Consider the following 22345-nt stretch of genomic DNA (forward strand, 5'->3'; position numbering starts at 1 on the left):
ATAATTAATCGATTATAAAATAATACGATATTCTAAATTTGATTGTTTACAATTTTGAAATGTCGTTTGATATTATTATTAATTCTATTTTTTACTAGCAACAACACGAAAAAGCTGCTTCAGAAACAAAAAATAGGGTAGTTGCTTATGCATACGTAGATTCTATACGTGCTAGGTAGTAGTCTATGCTAGTTCTGTAATTTTATACTTCAATCTACCTTTAAAAGTAAGAAGGGACTTATCGATCTACTCCGAAGAATACACATATAATTTGAAAAATGCAATGAAATAAAGAAGCAGACGGTCATTTATTTTTTCACAGTGGTTATATTCTCTTTGTTTTGCATAACAATCTTCTAATGTGCGCTCTATAAGGTCAATTTAATATATTTGTAATATTTGTAAGAGAAATAAATAAATAAATATTATTTATGTCAATAATCGATTACACATCAATAGGTATACCGTACACATATTTTGCTAAATGAGATTTGAATTGGAAAAACCATAGGAAAATAAATCAAGTTTTGTGTACGTGTACAAATTATGTAGGTAGGTAAGAACCTATTCGATTCGATTCGATCAAGTAAATCCATAATATTAGCATAGTACAAAAAGAAGGTACTCTTTGTATTTCTCATTATTAAAAGGTAACTTACTCCACCTATACCTACGACCCAATAAAATCATCTATAAAATCCCGTTATTTCCCATGTATGCAAATTAGCTGGATAAAAAGCCTACTATCCGTGTGACAAATTTCATTCAAATCCATCATCATTGTTTCGAGGTACTTACCTTCTAATTCTGTAAGTAAGTACTTATATTTGAAATCATAGCGCAAGGTATGTGAACCTTGCATGACATTTTGTCTATTTTCCATGGTAACTATTACCACAACAAAGTTTGTGTCCTTTGTTAAATATATCTATTTAATATGGATATTACATGTAGTTCTTATATTTCAAATAATCATGAGCCATAACAATAGCGTCTTTGCTAATTCGTGTCTTAAAGTACCAGTGGATCCAATAAGTAAAATGCCTAAATCAGCTTACGAGAGAACAATAAGACAGACAAATGAGCATAGTTCGATCGATTCGATGTCTACTTGTTCAGTACATGCAGCAGACGTAGAGGCTATTAAACTAAAGGATTTTTATCGAAGTATTCCTGATTATAATGAAATTCATCATTTAAATTCAGAAGAATTTTATTCAACTTTAAAATCTCTGAGAGAAAAAAAGAAGATTATGTTTGGAATAGCTATAGAACACATAGACGATTGTAATGGAACCTTTAATAATATACTCGGAAATGGCTCAGAGAACACAGCTCATTATAAAGTTAATAAATGTAAGGGTATTGTCTCAAAGAGAAAAGGTTCCGTAGAAGGTAATGTACAGAGTGAAGCGGATATGAAAAAAGAAATTTGTAAAAATAACTTTTCACCTTTGACGAGCAATGTGGGGACATGTTTGAAAAAACCTTCAAGAACAAACGTCCTTGGTAATGGCAAGAGCTCTCCGGATAATCAGAAGTTTCCCTCGTTAAATAGTATTTCAGAAAAAGCAAAGCAGGATCGTCCGAAAAGAAACCATTCTTCGTGTTCAATATCTTGGAATGACGGTAAAATTGAGCCCAGCAATGAAGTCGATAGAAAATTCGATAAATACTTTAACAATAAAAATACCCGGCTCGGTTGAAAGACGATATTTGTGACACAGAATTCAGAACGCGTAGTGTACCTACTAGTCCCATTAAAGTAAGACGGGCTGCATCTCCTACTCGAAGACGTAAAAGTATCACTGTACCTAAACCGTTTAAGATGACTGAGAGGTAAAAAAGTACCCTTACCTAATTACGCAATATACGTATGCAGTCATACACAAAAAGGCTGAACAACTTCATAACTTGTGTTACTAATATAATTTTATACATTTCTCAAGGGATGAAGAAGACCGCATCGTTAATGAGTTGAGGTGTCTACAAAAATCATTTTCCGAAGACATGCTAAATAAATCTGAAATGTAACAGGAAAAGTTCAAAGCTCGCCCAGTGCCAATAGAGTCGCGCATCCCCTTTATGACAAAATATTAGAGGATCAAGCAATGAGGTTTACATTATCTACAATTGGCTGTATGCTTTTAATTCACATCCTTTTTTTCTGATTTGATTTTTCAATTATTAACTAGAAGTTATTCGTAGAATAAAACACAACTTGAACAAATAAAAAATTACACTCTTACTGTTAAAAAGTTGTTCAATTCTTACTTTTATATTTAGTCACATTATAATCTATTAGCTTATTGAAAAAATTCCTCTGTGCAATAAATAAGTGCATAATAGTTCTTTTTGGAATATGTCCAATGAAGCAATTATGTCCCAAGAAAAAGTAGTGGATGGATCGCATTTTGGTTTGATAAAATATATATATGAATGTGCGATCTTACCCCAACCTTGCCTTGATCTTTTGGCATAAATGGAAGTTAGATAATATGCAACTTATGCATATTTAATTTTTTCTCAGCACGTACCTACTTAATGCTTTTCATTTATAGTCATGTATTTTTTTTTGCTGAACTAAGGTAATTGTAAATTATGATTGTACTTAATTGCGGCACTTGGCAGACAAACGGGACAAAACTAGTGGGTTCGATTCCTGCTTTGGCATGTTTGTGTTATCCACGAGGATAGCCCATTGCTGTGCGAGTCGCTTCTGACTTATGTCACAGTGAAGTGATAAAGTCTGGGTCAAAACTGGGATATCTTACATATAATTTTGCTAGTGTTACTGACTTTCTTGTTGAAATCTGTACTTACAAAAAAATAATATTTTGGCTGTCAAATACGTATGATTATGAACATACCTACTCAATAAAACAAAAACCAATTAAGGTTATAGCTTAAGGTCCATTTTTCATACATTTTGTTTCACCTTTAATCTGGGTAACTAAACAAGTATTGACAAGTAAAGAATTTAAATTCACGTCTAGTTAGTGATTAGTTCTCGCAGTTGAAAGAAAACGTAAAATAATTAATATGCATGGATATTTCGGCCTTTAAAATTTAATACGACGAAATTTGACTTTGAAATGGACCTTAAGCTATAACCTTAACAGTAAAAACCTTTTCTAGAGAGCAATAACCAAAATAAATAGCGAAGCCGAACTACAACACAAATGAAACCGTTTAGTTTCACAAAAGGGAGGAAAAGGGTTTAGGGGGGTTGTGCGACCGAGCTGCTCTCGTGGTGCCCAAAAGCAAGAAAAAGAAAAGGTTCAGAGCACGACCGGTGCCTAAAAATCTTTTTTCTAACTATATTTATGACAGAATGAAAGAAGATGAATTTTTCAGGTTAGTTCAATTAGGTTATTATTCAAAGCTTTTTTATTATTGAAACCTTTTTTATTATCTTCCTATTTTCCTCTGAGATATCGCTGCCGGTAATACCTGCGTTTCTACTATTTTTACTCACCTCGTAATAATTTGTATTTACTTTGTAGATTTAAAGTAAGGTGTAGTTATTTGTAGCACTAACATTATGCTATAGTTACTGTGTCAATGTAAATTTCCATACAAAATTTGAACAACGAACGTTTAAAGTTTAGTTTAGAACCTTTAAGAAAATTGTTAGTATAGCTCAAAATGTTTGTCCTAGGGATAGGACATACTGTTAAGTTATAGATACTAATATCATTTATGTGAAATTAACTCTAAGTGCTATGCTTCATATAATATAAAAATAATGTCTCAAACCATATTCCATATAGTCGAAGTGGCGTGCATAATGTAGTATTACATAATGGATTATCCCTGTACTAATGAGTACCTATTATGTATTATTAAATATTTATAATATAACGTTGTTATTTACGGTGTTGGAGCAATTAATTTTACCATTTTGGTTTTATCATCGTAGAGCGCGTCATTTACCAACTGGGTATTTTTGTTGAAATTAATATTAAATAATATTGACTTCCTCGGTGGCATAGTCGTATCTAATGCGTATGCGGTGCAAGTACGACAACCGCGGGGAGATCTTGGGTTTGAATCCGGGTCGGACCAAAAATGATTGTGACTTGGTTTTCTTATCTTAAAATCTTACTCAATCGCAGTTCGCAGTTAGGAAGTTGGCGGTATGATATCCTCAAAGCTCGCAAAGCGTGTATTGCGCTTGATCTCTCTCTGGTCATGTATGATTGCCCTCTCACTGGACTGCGAGAGTAAAGGAACAGGGAGTGGTGCATCTGATTATGGCGCGCACATTTGTGCACTATAATATTATCTCCTGCGTAGTTGGCTAATATCCCTTGGCCGAAACGAGGCTAGGGGATTCAATATTTATAATATTTATGTGCAAAATGATGATATATAGAAATTGAATGAATTTTATTAAATTCATAGTTAATTAATAAACAATTGACTACACAGTCACACAGAGGTGCAGCCTCATAAAGATTTCCTGGTTAAAGAACAATTCACTGACTACCTACAGTTTAGCTCTAGGTACGATTAACAATTTTTAAAAATGCATGTTTTAATTATTTATTCAGGTCTATGAACAAACGCATTAGGGCTGAGGAAATGTTGCGTAATGCTCACTACCCAGGCAACATGGCTGCTAGAGATCGGAGTCGCTTGTCAACCCCAGCTGCTCATAGCGATCTTCCGATAGACCCGTCACCAGCTGTGCCATCTATAACATCGTCTGATAGGCAGAGATGTGCCAGTCCTACTAAAGAAAGAAAGAAAAATAAATGCCGAGAGGAGTTTATTACTACAAGTCCACAGCCATTTCGTTTTAACACTGCTGATAGGGCTGCAAAGAAGGTATGTTTCCTTACGACATATTTTTTTACATCAGATACTTAATCATATGGTTTGGTTTGTTGTCTTCCCTTTCCAGTAAATAAAACCTGGCAAGTTAATTATTTTCAGATGGAAAATCTCACAAAGAAAATTTATCAAGAAAGTCGAAGCTCTGAGAGTGTTAGAGACAGTGCCGATTGTGTAGGGGCTCGTGCATACTCAGCTTTAGAATTAAGAGGAAATACTGCTACAGGAAGATCTAACTTAGCAGCATTATTGAGAGCAGAAGCTGTTCGCAGAAAGTTTGAAATGGATGCTGCTAGGCGGTTAGCAGAAAAACACGATCGGAGAGCGGAGATGAAGAAAAACAAGTAAGATTTTTATACGAGTAGGTCAAAGTGACTCCACTGTATCTGATGGTAATTAGAATCCAGATAAGGGTACCGATGGATGAGAGATGATTATTCCTTGCAAGTCGACAAAAATTACCAGCCTGCTCGAAACCGGGTATGTAGGCTGACTCCTGATAAATTTACGTAGGCTGTTATGGCGGGTTTTACGCTAGTGCACGATGGTCGTTATCCGGGTGGACATAAATATAATCCTACCTTTAACACAAACATCATATTAAGGTATTGTGAATCAGTGGGAAATCCAACCACATGACATATTAAAATATTTGATATTCAGTTTTCTTGGACATTTATTTTGTATTTTGTGAACTACAACGAAATCAATAACGTATCAAATTTTTTCTAACTTTATTTTTCCATCAAATAGGGACAATTTAATGGTTCTAAAAATAATTCCTACATATTTGCTGTCTCTTAGATATATCTATGGGTAGCTACAAAATATAATAAAACTTTTGCAACAACTATATTGTGTGTGATCATACTATAATTATATAATAAGATAATCATACATTTTTAAAGTCATGAAGAAGACATCGCAATTCGTCTGCAAACACGGCGCGATGAAGAGAGAATGAGACGCGAAGAATTTTTGCATGAAATGGAACTGATGTATGGCAGAGTGGAGCAACAGCCCATGTTGTTTGAAAGGTACTACGCACCGAGATCTTGCTCAGTCGCGACGGACACCCTGCAACTCTCCCCTAGGAAGGCAAAGAAACGCAGCAAAACCAAATATCACTACAACAGCCCGAATCGGTCGCGTAAAGTCTCTATAAACGATAATGTTGAAAGCTACAGCGATGACGTCACAGAATACTTGAACAGAATCGATCTAGATGATAAATACACAGATTCAGATCTTATTGAGAGTGTCGAAAGGGCTAAATTATGAAATGCAACATGAATAAAGAACGTTTATTATGGTAGCGTCATAGAAACAAACAAACTAATACTTAAAGTTCCTTTTCCCTATAATGAGTCTATTATAAAAAATATTGTATCAGGAAATTTTATGTAGCTAATGTCAGTAGTAGGTTTTAAAAGAAACTATGAGGAAAATACATCCTATATTACAGTTAGTAATAACAATTTATTATTGATTATATTGTTTTCAATAATTATAATTCTGTGTTATATAAGACTTACGTAGAGTGTTTATTTCAAAATATCCTCTTGACAAATATTATCATCTATATTCAGCATAGTATTTATGAATTATAAGTATTTATTTATTTCAATAAACGCGAGTCTTATGATGTTAACTTATGCATGCAAATAGTTTGCATATATATCACATAATGTTATCCAAAATCCACTTGAGGAAGTATGGCACCGAAGAATAGACGCCAGGTTTCCTAATGCCGCACACCATGGGCCCGAAAGATACAACCCCTACTAGAAAGTTCTTAGGTCCTTCTGGTGTATCAAATACCTGCAATAAAAAACTATATTGAAGAAGTGTTTTACTAACCTATAATTATTTTCCTGACCTGTATCAATTGTACGCAAACATCAAACCTTTTTTCTTGCATTATTCAGCTTCTATTTGTTTTTTAATTTTTGTGTGTAATTTGTCATGCTTTTTTTGTTTTGTATTTAAGATTTACTAACTTTAATTATTTTGATTGTACTACTACTAAGTCAATGTACTCGTTCCAGTTAATAAATATGAAATTAAGTACTAATAACATTTAAGAGGTTTTTAGTACTTTTATATAACCGATACACTTATAAGTGATAGAAGGACTTATACGTCTAAAACACAAGAGTCGTGACACAGGAATTCAAGGTTTTCTTTGCACCTTTTTTACCGATACTTTATGCTCGGTATTCTTGACGATTTCTCCAGTTTGCACAAAGCAATTAATAAGGTCCAACATTAAGAAAACCCGGTGTCGTGAGTCATTTTAGGAGTCTTGTTTCAAGATCTTGTTGCTTTATTGCTCAAACTGAAGGGCGTCCTTAGCGCGATGTAGTGACATGATTAATAAAACACTATATTTCACACTAAATAAGATCAGGGGGCACTACTGTGTCTCCGGGGTTATATCAGTCTTCTCGCAATTACGGGCGTTCTAATCGAAGGCCAGCTTTGTTGGCTGTATAGATAAATAGGTGATTTTTTGACTCTTATCTATCAAAGCTGTCCTTCGAATAGAGCGCCCGTTAATGCAAAAACGGATTGGCCCCTATAGACGGAATAGGGCCCCCTGACCTTAACAGGTTTATTTGAAGCCGTTTGGACTTTGGATTAGCCACGACAGAAGTCAATAAAAAAGTGTTTCGCATTCGTGTAACATTAAGGACCGATCACCAAATGTTTGTACTCCGAGCCTGGTTTGAAAGGAATTTTGATTCTCAGTTTATACTTATACATAATGCAGAGAAAAAAATCAATTTTACAAATTTTAATTTTTAATTCACTACCGCATGCACTATAATAAATACCTAGGTATTTATCTGCTTATAGAGGTTCGTTTAGGTGTTGGATATCAAGTCGGTAGGTAAATCAATTATAATCATCAAGGCGAATTTGAGTACTCCGTTACGCATAATTTATGTTTTTGTTATTTAAGGTTTTTACCTTAAAATTAAAATATAGATAGTATAAAAACGAAACGGTGTTATATCTACCTACAGGAAAACAGCGGCGCAATATTCACGAATTAAAAGTGGTCATTGCACTTTGACATGTGAAGCGAGAGTTTAAATTCAAAATGTTTTGTAATTTCGGTGGTAGATAGACTTTTATTAGTTTATCAATATATATTTTTATTGTTGAATAAAATTGCTAGTCTGAGCATGATAAAGTATTTACTTTTCATAAGCCAATTATTGAGGCATTTGCATGAAAGTACGACATATTATTATATAAATGACTCAGAAGGGCCGACATTTTTGCACTTGGTTATTGTTTTTGAAAGTTTATTGTGTGCGTTTAAGACAATAATTGAACATACAGAAGGAATTGCCGTTTAGTCTTAAAAGTTATTGTGCATCATCAAATTTACATTTAAAATTCGATTAGCAAAGCAAGAATAAATTTTATCTATTAGATTTTGTAGGCAATATCATTGAATAGTCTGTTTTTTAAATCATGGACATTACAGGTCAACTCCAAGATCTAATATACATTATACATGTAAGTAAATCTGGAGCAATTGATGTCACGCTGCTATTTGGTATTTTAGAGTTTTTGTGTCAACTTGAAGATATAAAACAAGAGTTGATGAATTAAAGCACCAATTTGCCTTAACATTCATTCGCTAGACAACATTAAAGAACCACAACTAAGAAGGCTTACTTTCATGAGAGGTCCGCCGGAGTCTCCGCCGCAGGCGTCCTTGTTTACCTGTGCGCCCGCGCATATTTCCGATTTACCTACTCTAAAGCCCTTGCCTAGAGAATCACATGTTTTTGCTGATACAACTGGCACCTGCAAATAGCACAAGCATTGTCTTATTTTCTAAATTTAGTAAAAAAGTTAAAGCTCAATACGTAATATTGTATCATAGGTACGTACTGCAACAACTTGCAGTATCTTCGCTCGTTCTTCTGTTGTCATATTCATTTTGCCCCAACCAGCCACCATCAATAACTCGCCCATTGTCAGACTTGCCATCTGATCATCTTCTCGGGGCAAACATATCGGTGCCACGTAATCTTTAAAAATATTTCGATTTTTATTTTACATATTTGTATTTTTTATACTTGTTTTGGTCGGTGTCCATGAATGTAAATATTATTGTGCTATAATGCCTTGTGAAATATTAAACATCTACGCTTTATCACCACAAGTTTAATCTAGCGTCAACTTAATCTGTGATTTCGGTACTCAGGTAAGATTGATGTAAAGTCGATCATACTATGCACGGGGATTGAAAATTGAGATCAGAAAACATTGGCAAAATCTCGATTCAATGTTTTGGATTAAATAAATGCCGGATTGAACGTCTAACGGGCTTATGATTTATGTTAAGACAATTAAGGCTGCGTCTTAATCCATGAGAATGCATCATCATCATCGTCAGCCGCATAAAGTCCACTGCTGAACATAGGCCTTCCCTAAAGTTTTCCAGACGGACCTGTCGAAAGCGGCCTGCATCCAACGTGCTCCTACGACGTTTATCAACTCGCTGTCCACCTTGCAGGTGGACGTCCAACGCTGTGCTTGCCGCTTGAGAATGTATGCTGCTTGTTAATTGTTCATTATATTTTCTTACTTATTTTTTATTTACGAACCTATGTCAACAATCCACCGCAATAGGTACATATTTAATTCTTACGTATGTACCTTCCAAATAAAAATGGTTTTTGTTACACCTACGCTATGTATGGCAAACATTCAAGGAAACGTTAACCACCATATTTATTTTTTTATCTAGTTTTCAATAATTAATTCTGAATAAGTAATTTCCGACAGTTCATAGGTTGGGTTTGGCGCCGATGGATGACGTTGTTTCTGAGTCAACGTACGAGAAATTAAGTTTTCCGTCGCTCACCGTTCAGGTTAACTGGAGCATCGAGTTCTATAATTGCTATGTCATTGTGGAACGGCGGCTTGTTGAAGTCCTGATGGCTTTTGATGCTCTTGATCTTACGGTCTTGTAAAGGCGGGGCACAAACGTGTAGTTGACAATCAGGATTCGTTCGAGTATCGTGTTCTCCAAGCCGAATTGAGGTTCTAGACACAATAACAAACTAATATCAGTTTTGTTTCATCTCAAAATTGTCATGCTGTGTACGTTATGGTAATTTTTCCTTGAGTTGATCTAAGATATAGAATATAAATGAGACAAGGAGCTATCTGGACAGACCGTCTGAACTGTTTTACATAACAAATGATTAACATGATAAACTACTACTTTTAAAAAGACATAAGTTAAGCTAGGACTAAGAGTGGTTATTTAGAAATCGCGCCTGCATAACATTGTATTTAAGATTGCTTTCACTGTAATGTTTCCCACTAGCATAGTGGTTTTATTTTAATACATTTTGCTGCTTCGCCTCTTGTGTTTAGCTTAGGCTCTTGATTAGAACAAAGAGATTTTGTTTTTTTTTTTAACGTAGATTTAAAGTTTCTATCCTCGTGTTAGATCATTTAGATATCTCCATACCGATAGACTGTACTGCTTGTTTTTTTGTCAATTTATTTGGGTTTGGAGCCACCAAATAGTGTTGACATCATGCAGGCGGCACGTCATAAATACTAATTCAAACTGAATCCGAAAAAAATGTAGCACCGATCCCACTCTAAGGAATGAGGGCAGATGGACTATGGAATTTTGTGTCCAACAAAAAGTTTATTATTTCGAAATACATTATAATGAGATCAAAAACGTTGATCTCATCCACTCGAATCGTGTTTTTTAATATTTCGAAAACGTAAATTTAAGCCAGTTTTTTAGTTTTTTGTCGGTAAATAGGTACTTCTTGTGTGACCTATAAATCTGTGTTTATACACTCAGATTACACACACTAAAATTATAATAATAATTAAGTGATTGATTCCTTCCTTCCTAACCGAATTTCGGTCACGACGCGACGGTCAATCTCAACGGGCACAGCCAAATACGCGGGGGAGATTATAGTGCACAAGGCAACGGGGGTATCACAGCGCCAACATCCTGAGTCCTGGCTGTTCAGATGGATAAACCCAGTCACAAGTAGTTGGTCCGACCCGAACCCAGGACTTTAGCGCGGTAGTCGTACTCGTACCTTGTACAATTACAACTACGACACTTAGGCAGTCAATATAATTAAATAACGCTTTTAACGTCAATCACATAAAACCATCAGCTAAGTTACGCGACAATCGTAAAATCTGAACAAAATTTGCGATACCTACCAATTAAAATGGCATGCTTTATGTGGTTCACGGTGTAATAGCTAAGAAATGTAAATTAAATACCTATTTATTTTGTGTATATTTGTTTTTCGTAATGAAACAAAAAAAAAATTAAAACCTTGGCTATAGCAGTGAAATTTATCTTGTACCTATTTAAATAATATAATAATAATAATATAGGAATGATGTTCAATAACGTACAATACGTTTCCATAATCATTTGTCTGCACACAGTGCGCTGCCGTGAGGACATGTCTGTCTGTTATGAGAGCGCCTCCGCACATCCAGTCTATGTCGTCCTCATCTATAAATCGAATACCATTACTGTATATTATATTCCTTATAATTCTTATTGCCTAGGGTCTTACCAATAAATATTTGAATCAGTTGATATTACCTATTACGTTTAATAAATGAAATTATTATGATATAACATTATTATACGCTTAAAAACTAATTTTGTTACAACCAAAGTAACTAATTAAAGTATTTTGTATAATATTAGTCGAAAGGTTTATATTATTTAGTTTATTCTTTTTATAAATTTATTGCTTTGTTGACGGTCAGTGAAATGGAATTTAAAACCAGCTTATATTTTAACGGGTGGGGTCATTAGGACCGGTTACAAAAGAAGTCTTCCAAAATAAAAAAAAAGTGCAAAAATTTTGGGTTACAATATTTGTATACCTAAATAAAGCTTTTTAAGTTTAAAATGTTTTGCAAACCTGTATAGCCGAGACGGGCGATCCATGGGAACTGGCCCAGGGCTGCATTGACCCCTCCAATGATTCGATCCGCCGCGCTATCACCGCAGTCGAAGCTTGCGAGAATCTTCCATGCTGGATGGTTCAATAAATCATTTTCTGCATCTGTTACATTTATTATGTTTATTCTAATTGCCTCCACAGTAAAGAGAGACCAATATTTTTTCCCGTGAACTAACTTGAAGAAGTATAGAAGATAGGTAGCAATCGTGAAAGACAAACAAAAATATACAAACAATCTCTTCAGCTTAATTAGAAGTACAATATAAATAATATACTTACATTAGTATGGGCCTTAATGTTAAACATTTAAATTAAGTGATTAACCTAATCCTATTGTTATTTTAACAACAAATTATTTGACATAAAAAAAGAAAATGCCAGTATTGTGATTAATTTAATGATTCACACACATTAACGGACACTCATTAATAAGTAATGGTTAGGTGGCTAATGTGTTAGGTTTGGGTGAAGTCCTTCGTTTGCAAGCCATGATAAGGGGATTGAAGCATAATCCACTATACTCATCGAACGCGTGCTAAAGAATTAGATACTAGTGGGCAAGGCTGATGTTTTATTTTAATACTCAAGTAGAATATCACTGTATGTAGTTAAACATGTGTGCAATAGATTGTGTTGTTCCGAATGTATAAATTAAACCTACTACATAAAAGTCCAATATACGTAATGATGGTACATAGTATACGATGAGAAATGCAGGATGGATGAAAGACGGGTCGCGAAAGGAATTTATCAGGCGTATGTGGATGGTACGGCCTTACCCGGTTCCCTTAATCGGCGTAAATGTATAAAAACTGTAAATGTGAAAGAGGCGAAGGAGGTGTATCAAGATCATACCAAATGATGCTCAATAGTCTCAATGGTATGTATGAATGGTACATAATTTATGAGCACACTGGTTTGCATTTTGGTTGGAGTATGAACTCAATAAAAACAATTAACAAATAAGCTTTAGGCAGTAGGTGTAGAATGTAAAAACACGTCAATGATGGGTCAAGGTCACGATATCTTGGTCAACGCACAATTAATTCTATCAATCTTTCACTCTACAATGGTGTGTTTTGAATGGAAAAATTATCGTGGCATAAAACCATATGATACGGAATTACCATTCTTAATTGATATTAAATACTGGTAATCCAGTTACGGAAATGTTCACCAGTTCTTTGGACGTCAGAAACATTCGTTTTCTTAAGTGATGTTATTTTTGTGGTTTGTGCGGTTGATAACTCATCAAATTGCAGCCGGTAAATATGTAGGTTGTTAATCGGTAATAAACTACATATAGGTACATATTATACATGAATATTAATATAAGTTCGAGATAAAGTTATAACTTATAGGGACTTCCCTTAAGAAGGCATTTTTGAACCGAGGTTTTCCATGGGTTTTTGTCTGAGTGCAACCTCTAGGTTTGCTGGAAGAAGCCTGCTCTAAGCAATGTCTATAAGGTAATGCAAAACATAGAATACTGTTTAAATAAAGCCATTAAGCAGGCTAAAAAGTGGTATAAAGACAATAATGCAAGATGTTCGTGAATTTCGAGGATGTTATTGCCTAACGCCCGTTTTCATAAACAACCCAATACATAACTTCGGATTCGGATTCCGAATCAGTACCAAGAATTTAAACATCAAAGAGACTTTCTTCTGATTGGTTCAATTGTGCTAAAAAATCGGAGGTAGCTTTAGGATTGGGATTTAACTAAAACGCGCGTCAATTTTTAATCGATGCACATAAAATCAAAAGGCATATTGTATGTATTATCACTTAACAAAAAGTTAAATTCGAACACTACTTGAACGCAATAGGAATTAATTCAGAATGCAGCGCTGAGATGAAAATTGCACTTGATTTACTTTACATACTACCTAATACCTCATACCTCATACCTACCTCATAGCTTTACACATTCTAGAACACAAATTCCAAAAAAGATATGTAACTTCATAAAATATGTAAAGCATAATGCTCTTATATATTTGTAACGTGTCCATTTCTTCATTTATTAATATAAAAAACGCAAGAAGTAATTATTTAGCTCACCCGTGTCATAGTAATTAAGTAGAAGAGTCAACAAAAATATGCCCCAAAAGAATGCCATACTTCACTGAGCCACACAATAAATGTTGATCAACGTATTTTGTTTATGTAAAGCAGTTCTCATGACTGGCGTGCGGTACTTGACGATGGTTAATACTTTTAATCCTAAAGCGTGCAAGTACATCGATCGCAGCGTAACAACGGTATTAGTTCCGCATTTGTTGCCATCATTCACAGTGCGAAAACCTAAATTAACAATATACGACAAATTAATGAACGTTGTTCATACTTCTAAACTGGCATAAATAACTAAACTTGGTGGTAAGTTATTGTAGGACTGTAAATTCTCAAAGTCGAATCTTTAAAGAATCATTTTTGATGATCACTAGATGATGCCGAAAGGCATCTAACTTGACTATAGAGTTTAGATCAGGGTAATCTGTTTTGGATTTACGTGAATTTAAAAAGGAATAATGTTTCGCACATTTACCTTTATCTTATCAAGATTTAATTTGACCTGTAACTCTTAAGGTAAGCTGTCACGGGTCAATTATGCCTTGTATACAGACGTGTCTATTTGTATACTAGGATTATTCGGAATTCTTTCTGTTAAACTTTTAGGTCATAACGGAAAATGTTAAAAATACTTCATATTATGTTTTAGTCTGTAAGAGTGAATTTTAATCATTAAAAGACTAAATTAAATGAGAGATCCATTAATCATCACAAGCGAAAAAGACGTCGATGGACACTAATTTGACAGTTTGGACACGAAACATTAATTAAGACTATTATTATTAGGTTTTGTAGTTGGCGCTGAGTATTGTTTAGAACTGACCTCAATGTTTATGGCTCGTCCCACTTTCTACATCTATTATAGCCCGCCCGATATTCACATTGATAGACTTTACCACTTGCACGTGGGTAACAGAGATGTCACATTTTACTATCGTATCAAGATCTATAGTATTTATCTCGGAAGATTGGGCCAAGAAGATAGCGAATAGTTCTTATTTATGTACTAAAATACAATCGCGACAGACGCTTCAATTGTTTTGTTAATTTCTTGTATTAAACTTGAGTCCTAAAATGTCCGAGTTTTAATAATTTACCAAAGTCTCGCTTTCATTAAAAGAAGGATGAGAAAGAAATAGAAAGAACGTTCTCTTGAAAAAATTTTTATTCAATAACGCCTAGTTGCTTGCAGCATCGCCCGCGTGATAGGTACGCCTTACCCAGTACAAAAGTCCGTAAAACATTAGCAAATTATAACGCCACCTGTCTAAGAAATGTGATAATAATCCTATTATTTGCAACCACCTAATCGCAATGAAACGTGTATGTATTAGCAACAGTGTGTAGTCATTTTTGTGTTCCGGTTTGAAGGACATTGTAGCCAGTATAACTACTGGACATAATGAGACTTAACATCTCACGTCTTGGGATGGCGAGCTCAGTGGAATACTAAACAATATTTTGTATTTCAAGGTGTTGGATGGTGTTTCTACTGTTTATGGGCGGTGGTATCGCTTGCCATCAGGCGAACGGCAAGTTCGTGTCGTCATTCACAGCAATAAAAAAAAAATGCCCAGAACATCGCCTATCTATGTGCCAAATTGCCTTCAAATCCGTTCAACTGTATCTGCTTTTACTTCTATCTTATAATATTAGTAAGAAGTAACATTATAATGGTGGTGCCCAAGATACGGCAAGCGCAGCGTAGGCAGTCCAGTGGCAAGATGGGTGGATGATATTCTAAGGATCGCGGGTCGAACCAGGATGCGACTGACTCGAGACCGGAAAAGGTGGACTCTACGGGTTGTGGTCATGATTATGAACATTATGATGAAGAACATAAGTAATTTAGATATTATTTAATTACAAAGTGTTATAGTTACATTGCATAAGTAGCTATAGGCCGAGCCTAGTTTGGGTACCCCTGGCAAATATGTAACAATTTACCCGGGTTTTTACAATAAATTTATTTACTATTTATATATCTTTTTGTTTTTTCTAGTACCATTTTTTATTAATTTAGAGACAACGGAGACGGATAAGGATGTGTATTTTTTATGAACACGCGACTACGATGGCGAGAAGGGATACTCATAGTATTACTCATACATGTGAGTTGATTAATCGTTAATATTTGTACGGGGAAATTCTAGATACCTACTACACACAGAGGCTTTATTTAGGCGTTAAGTTGTTTTCATTTATCATACTAATGTAATTGCTTCCTGGTATGTATCATAAGTTCCATTTCTCTCTCACTCAATATATATCGCTGTGAATATACTTAAAAATATATAAAGGATTCGATAATATGAGATAAGACAACAGTTAAAAAAAATATTGTAGAAAATCTGTTTGTGAAAGTTTGTAGATCAAAACTGCAAGTTCAAGATACCCATATTATTTCAAGTCTATTACACAATATTATACAGTGAATTAATCACAGCACATGCATTCGTGTTGTATGATGTAACAAAAAGTAGGTATTGATGTGGGAAACTTTAAGATACCCAACAAGAAAATGGCTCATTAATAAAATAGTGAAATATACTTAATCTATATTTTACAACATAATTTCACACCAGGAAAAAAATGTGGCAATTCCGATTATTGTCGATAATATACAACGTAGTGTATACAAGTATAAAAGGTTTTACGTGAAAAAATGATAGCATATAGAGATTTACGTATTTTTAAACTATTTTATAGGCACCTAATGTAAAAAAAAAAAATTGTTTCTACACATAAGTATACTTAGTTCTCGTGATTTTTTACTTAATTCTGTTTTGAAAAAGTTTTTATCACTTTATTTCGAATATCATTGAGTAGTAACAAGACTATACGTAAAATCACTTAAAGTGCAGTAAAGCATTTCGATTATATTTATTGCTTTTAAATAGTTTATTAATGAATTACGTAATTGATTTAGGCGTATTTTTGTGGCGGTGTCAGTAGTGACTAGTGCTATAACATGTGTAAATTAAAATGTTTTTTATTTTTGTGCTTACTGACGCTACTGCAAACGAATTGTAAGTAAAAAAATATTTTAAATTATTTAAAATACTAAGTTTAATAAATTATAAATTTAACATATAAATAATTTAATTTAATTATATTTTCCGTCTATATTAATTATGATTACTTACTTTAACAGTATGTCATTATATTACTGAGTTAATTGAAATACATAATAATATTTTTGTAGTACCTATAAGTTACGCAATAACCTAACAATAACATATATGTTTATTTTGGTAGATGTGTTACTAGGTATGCCAACATTTAACTAATTAAATAATTTAAACTCAATAATCAATAATAGGTTTTGATTAGTTATTCGAAAGTGTAAAATTTGAAAGAAATATAATATAATATAATATTAGGAAAGCCTTGTAGGGATTACGCGCGGCAGTTACATGTTCGTGCGCGGCAAAAGGAACATAATATTTTGCTGGCTCTTTAATTTGAGCATCGCTGCTGGTTGTGGCAAGCTCTTCGCCTTAACTTAATTCTTGGGAACCGTCTCAAAAGGCGCGTACGCGTTTTTGCACCCCCATTACCGCGTTGCTTAAATCCGAAGAAAAGTGGCTCGGTGTTCCAGCGCGGCACCGTTTGAATTGGCTCCTGAGGAACCCTAATAGCCACTACGCGCGGCTGTCGGGCAAGCCGATGTTTGGACATCTGACGCGCGTAATCAATACGAGGGTTAAGAGGTGAACATGTCACTAAACTGTTATTTGATAAAAAAATTTATTGTTGTAAATAAATATTTTTAAACTGTTACAGTATCTAGTGGTCGAAAGTGTATCATAGATTACAGTATAGGTACCTGTACATTATTGTCAAAATGTCGGCATCTTGTCGAAGAAATCTTAATCGCTGGCAGCCCAATGCCGCTTCATATAACACAAAAACTACAGCGCCTTAGTTGCGGCTACGTGGCTGATCAACCAGTGGTAAAATTTATTATTGTTGTTTTATCTATCTCAGGAACCATCATTAATTTGTAAATTTGATTTAATGAATTGAGAAATTGTATAACGCGGAATTACTTAATGATTTCTTATGTTTACGCGAATGTCTACATTGAAATAAAAACTATTTATTTATACAACACCTCAGTCCCTCTGTGACCATGAAGGCTGCAAAGTCTTCGAAACGTCGGGAGAAAATAATAATATAAAAACCGCGATAAAATCCGTTAAATAGTTTTTTATTTCAATGCGGAATTACTTACTTATTTAGGTTTAATTTTAGGTATGTTGCGAACTCTCTGATGACGTTGAGACCACAGAGCGCTCGTCTTCTGACACTCGTGGATTAAATTCAAATATTACCAACAATGAACTCAACTGGGTTCCTGAAGATGTAAATGAGAGTTCTCGTCCGTCGACAAATGCTACAAATAAAGTGGATTCCGAAGAAAATAAGATACAAAATAAGCCCAAAGATACTAGAAATTCTGACATCCAAAACCACCCCAATATAGGACTATTACCTAGAGCCTGTGGCATGATAAGCGATAGAGATAGAATTGTCGGCGGAAACCGCACCGATCTGTTTGAGATGCCTTGGATGGTAGTTCTTATGTATCAATCAGGTAATAAGTTTTAGTAACATAATATCAGTAAGTATTTAAAAAACGAACATTAATGTCTGTCAAATTTAATTAAAATCAATTATAATTTACCGTTGTGTGATGGTTCGTTGTTTAAAGGCGTTAATTAAAATTTCATTTCATAAACCTTTGTTTAAATATTATATTATAATCAAATATTCGAATAATTGAAAAGTATTAGAGTATTCAAGCGAAGGGCTACCTTAAATTTTTTTAAGGTCTTTAATTACTAAATCAAAATGGTTATTCAGTTTTTTTTTTCCATTTCTCATAATTATAATGGTCTGCGTCGTACTGATTTATTTTTTACGGGCATAAGAAAGTGACGCTTTACCTGATGTTAAGTTAAATAAGGGCCGGATGAAGTATCGATTGACGACAGATGATTGTCCATCGCCGTCCCACTACAGTCGAGATAATTATGATGGCTTGTTCAAAACTGCAGGCTGATCTCGAAACGTGACATACTTGCTTAGGCCGCTATAGCGGGCTTTGCACCTTATCTAACACAACCCGTTATAGTGGCTTACCATTACTACTAGCACGTATTTATGTATATGTGGTGTTAGTCAGGGGAACTGAACTGGATTGTGGCGGTACTCTTATCAACGAATGGTACGTATTGACTGCTGCACATTGCGTGAAATTTCTACCACATGGCTTGGAATTGAAAAGCGTCATATTAGGAGAATATGAATTGGAACACGACCCTGACTGCCAAGTTTACAATGAAAACAAATATGCGCCCCCAAGATAAAGGTAAATATTTTGAAATATTACATATTATATAGTAAAATAATTTTAACGTGCTACGTGATACTTTCGATGTTTTAGAATGTTGCAGTTGATGAAGCTATACCACATGAGGAGTATAATAAAGAACTTTTGACTAATGATATCGCTCTAATAAGACTATCGGAGCCGGCTGACTTTTCTTTAGGTCTGTATTTCTTAAATATTATACTTGATAACATCTTAACTTAATTTTAAGCATTTAAAATATTAAAAAAATATTTACATATGGAATTTGCCGATGACCGATAAAGTAATCGTTTATTGAGATATATATATATATATATATAATTTTATTAGATATATTCGAATGATCGAGAGTAGGCTGGATTGGCTGTAGGCTGACTGTTTTTACGTGCTTCTTGCTGCTGTACCATTGCACACGGTGAAATGGTACACTGCGTATCAATTTGTTATTTTTAACTACTAACATTATAAATGATTATACTTATTACTCACAATGGGTCATTGATTACACGAATAAATAAATATTTTTAAAATATTCTTTTCAGATAGTATAAAACCCATTTGCTTGCCGGTGACGCCGCAACTTCAAAAGCAGATATTAATAGGAAAAAACGCTGTTGCTTCCGGGTGGGGTTTAACTGAAAATCACATACAATCCAGAGTGCTGTTAAAGGTCTCTGTGCCAATAGTCAGTAAAGAAGACTGTCAAGCAGCTTATGAAGGGTTGGTCTAAAATAATTTCTATTTATTTAGTTTATCGGAACAGTAGCTGAAGATGCGAAACAGAAATAAAAAAAAATATTCGTCGTGTTAAATTATAAGCTAGTAGTAGTGTTAAGTTAAATTATAATATTTTGACATAATTTTAGGAAAGCTGTGATCCATGATCAGCAGTTATGCGCTGGAGGAGTGGCAGGCAAGGATTCATGTGGCGGCGATTCTGGAGGTCCCCTGGTCTATCCTGGGAGACTAGGTCCTGGTAGAGTCAAGTATATTCAGCGAGGCGTCGTCTCCTTCGGGACTCAGATCTGTGGACTGGCCGGCGTCCCTGGAGTCTACACTAATGTAGCTAATTATATGGACTGGATTTTAGATCATATCCGAAGTTGAGAACAATAAAATTGTTATAATATATAGTTGTTTTTTATAATCCTATATTGCAACCTTTGTTAAGTATACGAGCTATAATTACACATTTAATACATCATGCGTCCGGACGTTGCCGTTCGTCAAAAAGAGCACAGGCATAAGCAACACTAGTGGCGAAGGGTGAAATTTTCCGAAAGGGAACCCGTCACAATATTAATGTTGTGTTATATAGGTAGGATGTTAGGATTCCCATTCTAACATCCTACCTATATAACACAATAGAATGTAGGATGTTAGATTGGGAATTCTAACATCCTACCTATATAACACAATAGAATGTAGGACGTTAGATTGGGAATTCTAACATCCTACCTATATAACACAATATGCATATATGCGGTCTGCAAATCGTTTTAATGATTATTAGATATCACAAATATTACGAAAGGCAAGCCGGCAATAATTGGGTTACTCCGGTGGTGTAGATATATAGTCTGCTCAGTACAACCACCGCTCTGAGATTCCGGGTTTGAATCCCGGATAGATCAAAGTGATATTTGGATTTTCTTCCCAACAGATGCAGTATAAAAATTCTTAATGTTCAAAATTTACTTAACTTTTATACGATTGAAAACAGTGACCCTAATTGAGATTAATTCAGTGTTAAAATATTGTGTAAGTATTAAGTAATATGGATGTTGCTATTTTTTAAGGATTTTTAAATAAATCTCTTAGTTATTGAATAATATGATTTATTACTTTTAAAACTGATCATCGATTAAACATAACTACGAAGAAGTACGAACTTGATAATGGGATTTCAAATATTTATTTATGAGGAAATAATAATAGGTATATAATACTCGGGGATTTTTAAATTGCATAATTAAAAAAAGCATCTGCGAGTACAGAATGTTAAACACACGATTACGACACAAATTATTAATAGACTTGATGTAGAGCGAAAAATATTACGTAGAATATATACTATATTTCTACTTAATTTTGGTGATTGTACATACATTAAGGATATATTGTAATTTTAGGCGAAATAAAATTATCAGTCAAAAATGTCTACTGTTAAAGGTATCCTCTAATGATTGTATTATGTATCTGTTGGACGACTTTGTTGTTGGACTGTTCAGCGACTTTCTGCGGCCTTTTACAAGTCGACCTTTTCGTTAGAATTTATAGGATGGTCTTTGTATATATACGATTTAGAGCTTTATATGTATCATTGATTACGTTTATATTATGGCGCTATTGCAATAAAAATTCCGTCAGATACATCTTGAATAACAATTATAATAGCATTAAAAAAAAAGGCTAACAATAGGTCGTTCTCTTCATAGTGTTTTATACTAAACGACGTAAATAAAACAGGGCAGAAGTTAATTACAAAATATGCTTGCACAAGAAATACTGGTTTACGTATGATAGGTAGATGTTCATATAGAGGATGGTCTGATGATAAGGAACGATATTTATTTGTAGCAGTGTATATTATAATTAATAAGATTATATTAATTTATTTAAAAGAACTGAAACTGATGGGGCCACACTGCAGACCACTGCAGACTAGCAAGCTGCCTGCCTGAGTATAAGCGACAAGAGAAGTTTTACCTTATGGTGGTAGGCCTCTCATATGTGAAAATCTGTATTAGTTAGTCTGTATTAGTATTTCTGCCGCCAAGCAGCAGTGTGTAGACACTGTTGTGTTCCGATTTGTAGGACATTGTAGCCAGTGTAACTACTGGACATATGGAGACTTAACATCCCACGTCTTGGGATGGCGAGCGCAGTGGAATATCACAACAATTATACTTTGTATTTCAAGGTGTTGGATGGTGTTTCTACGAATCGGAACGGCAAGCTCGTCATTCACAGCAATAAAAAAAATTATAATTATTTTTTTGTTTTAGTTAATCTCGGAAACAGTTAAAGCCATTCAAACCGGCCT

At 34.2% G+C, this 22345-nt stretch overlaps 2 pseudogenes; one reads left to right on the forward strand and one right to left on the reverse strand.

The window, feature by feature from the left end:
- Positions 1-14104, reverse strand: part of LOC115453218 — a 20480-nt pseudogene extending 6376 nt beyond the window's left edge.
- Positions 14105-16726: 2622 nt separating this feature from the next.
- Positions 16727-20428, forward strand: LOC119189139 (annotated as a pseudogene).
- Positions 20429-22345: the final 1917 nt, after the last annotated feature.

The sequence above is a fragment of the Manduca sexta genome, chromosome 13, assembly GCF_014839805.1.
Source record: "Manduca sexta isolate Smith_Timp_Sample1 chromosome 13, JHU_Msex_v1.0, whole genome shotgun sequence".
Taxonomy (NCBI): Eukaryota; Metazoa; Arthropoda; class Insecta; order Lepidoptera; family Sphingidae; genus Manduca; species Manduca sexta.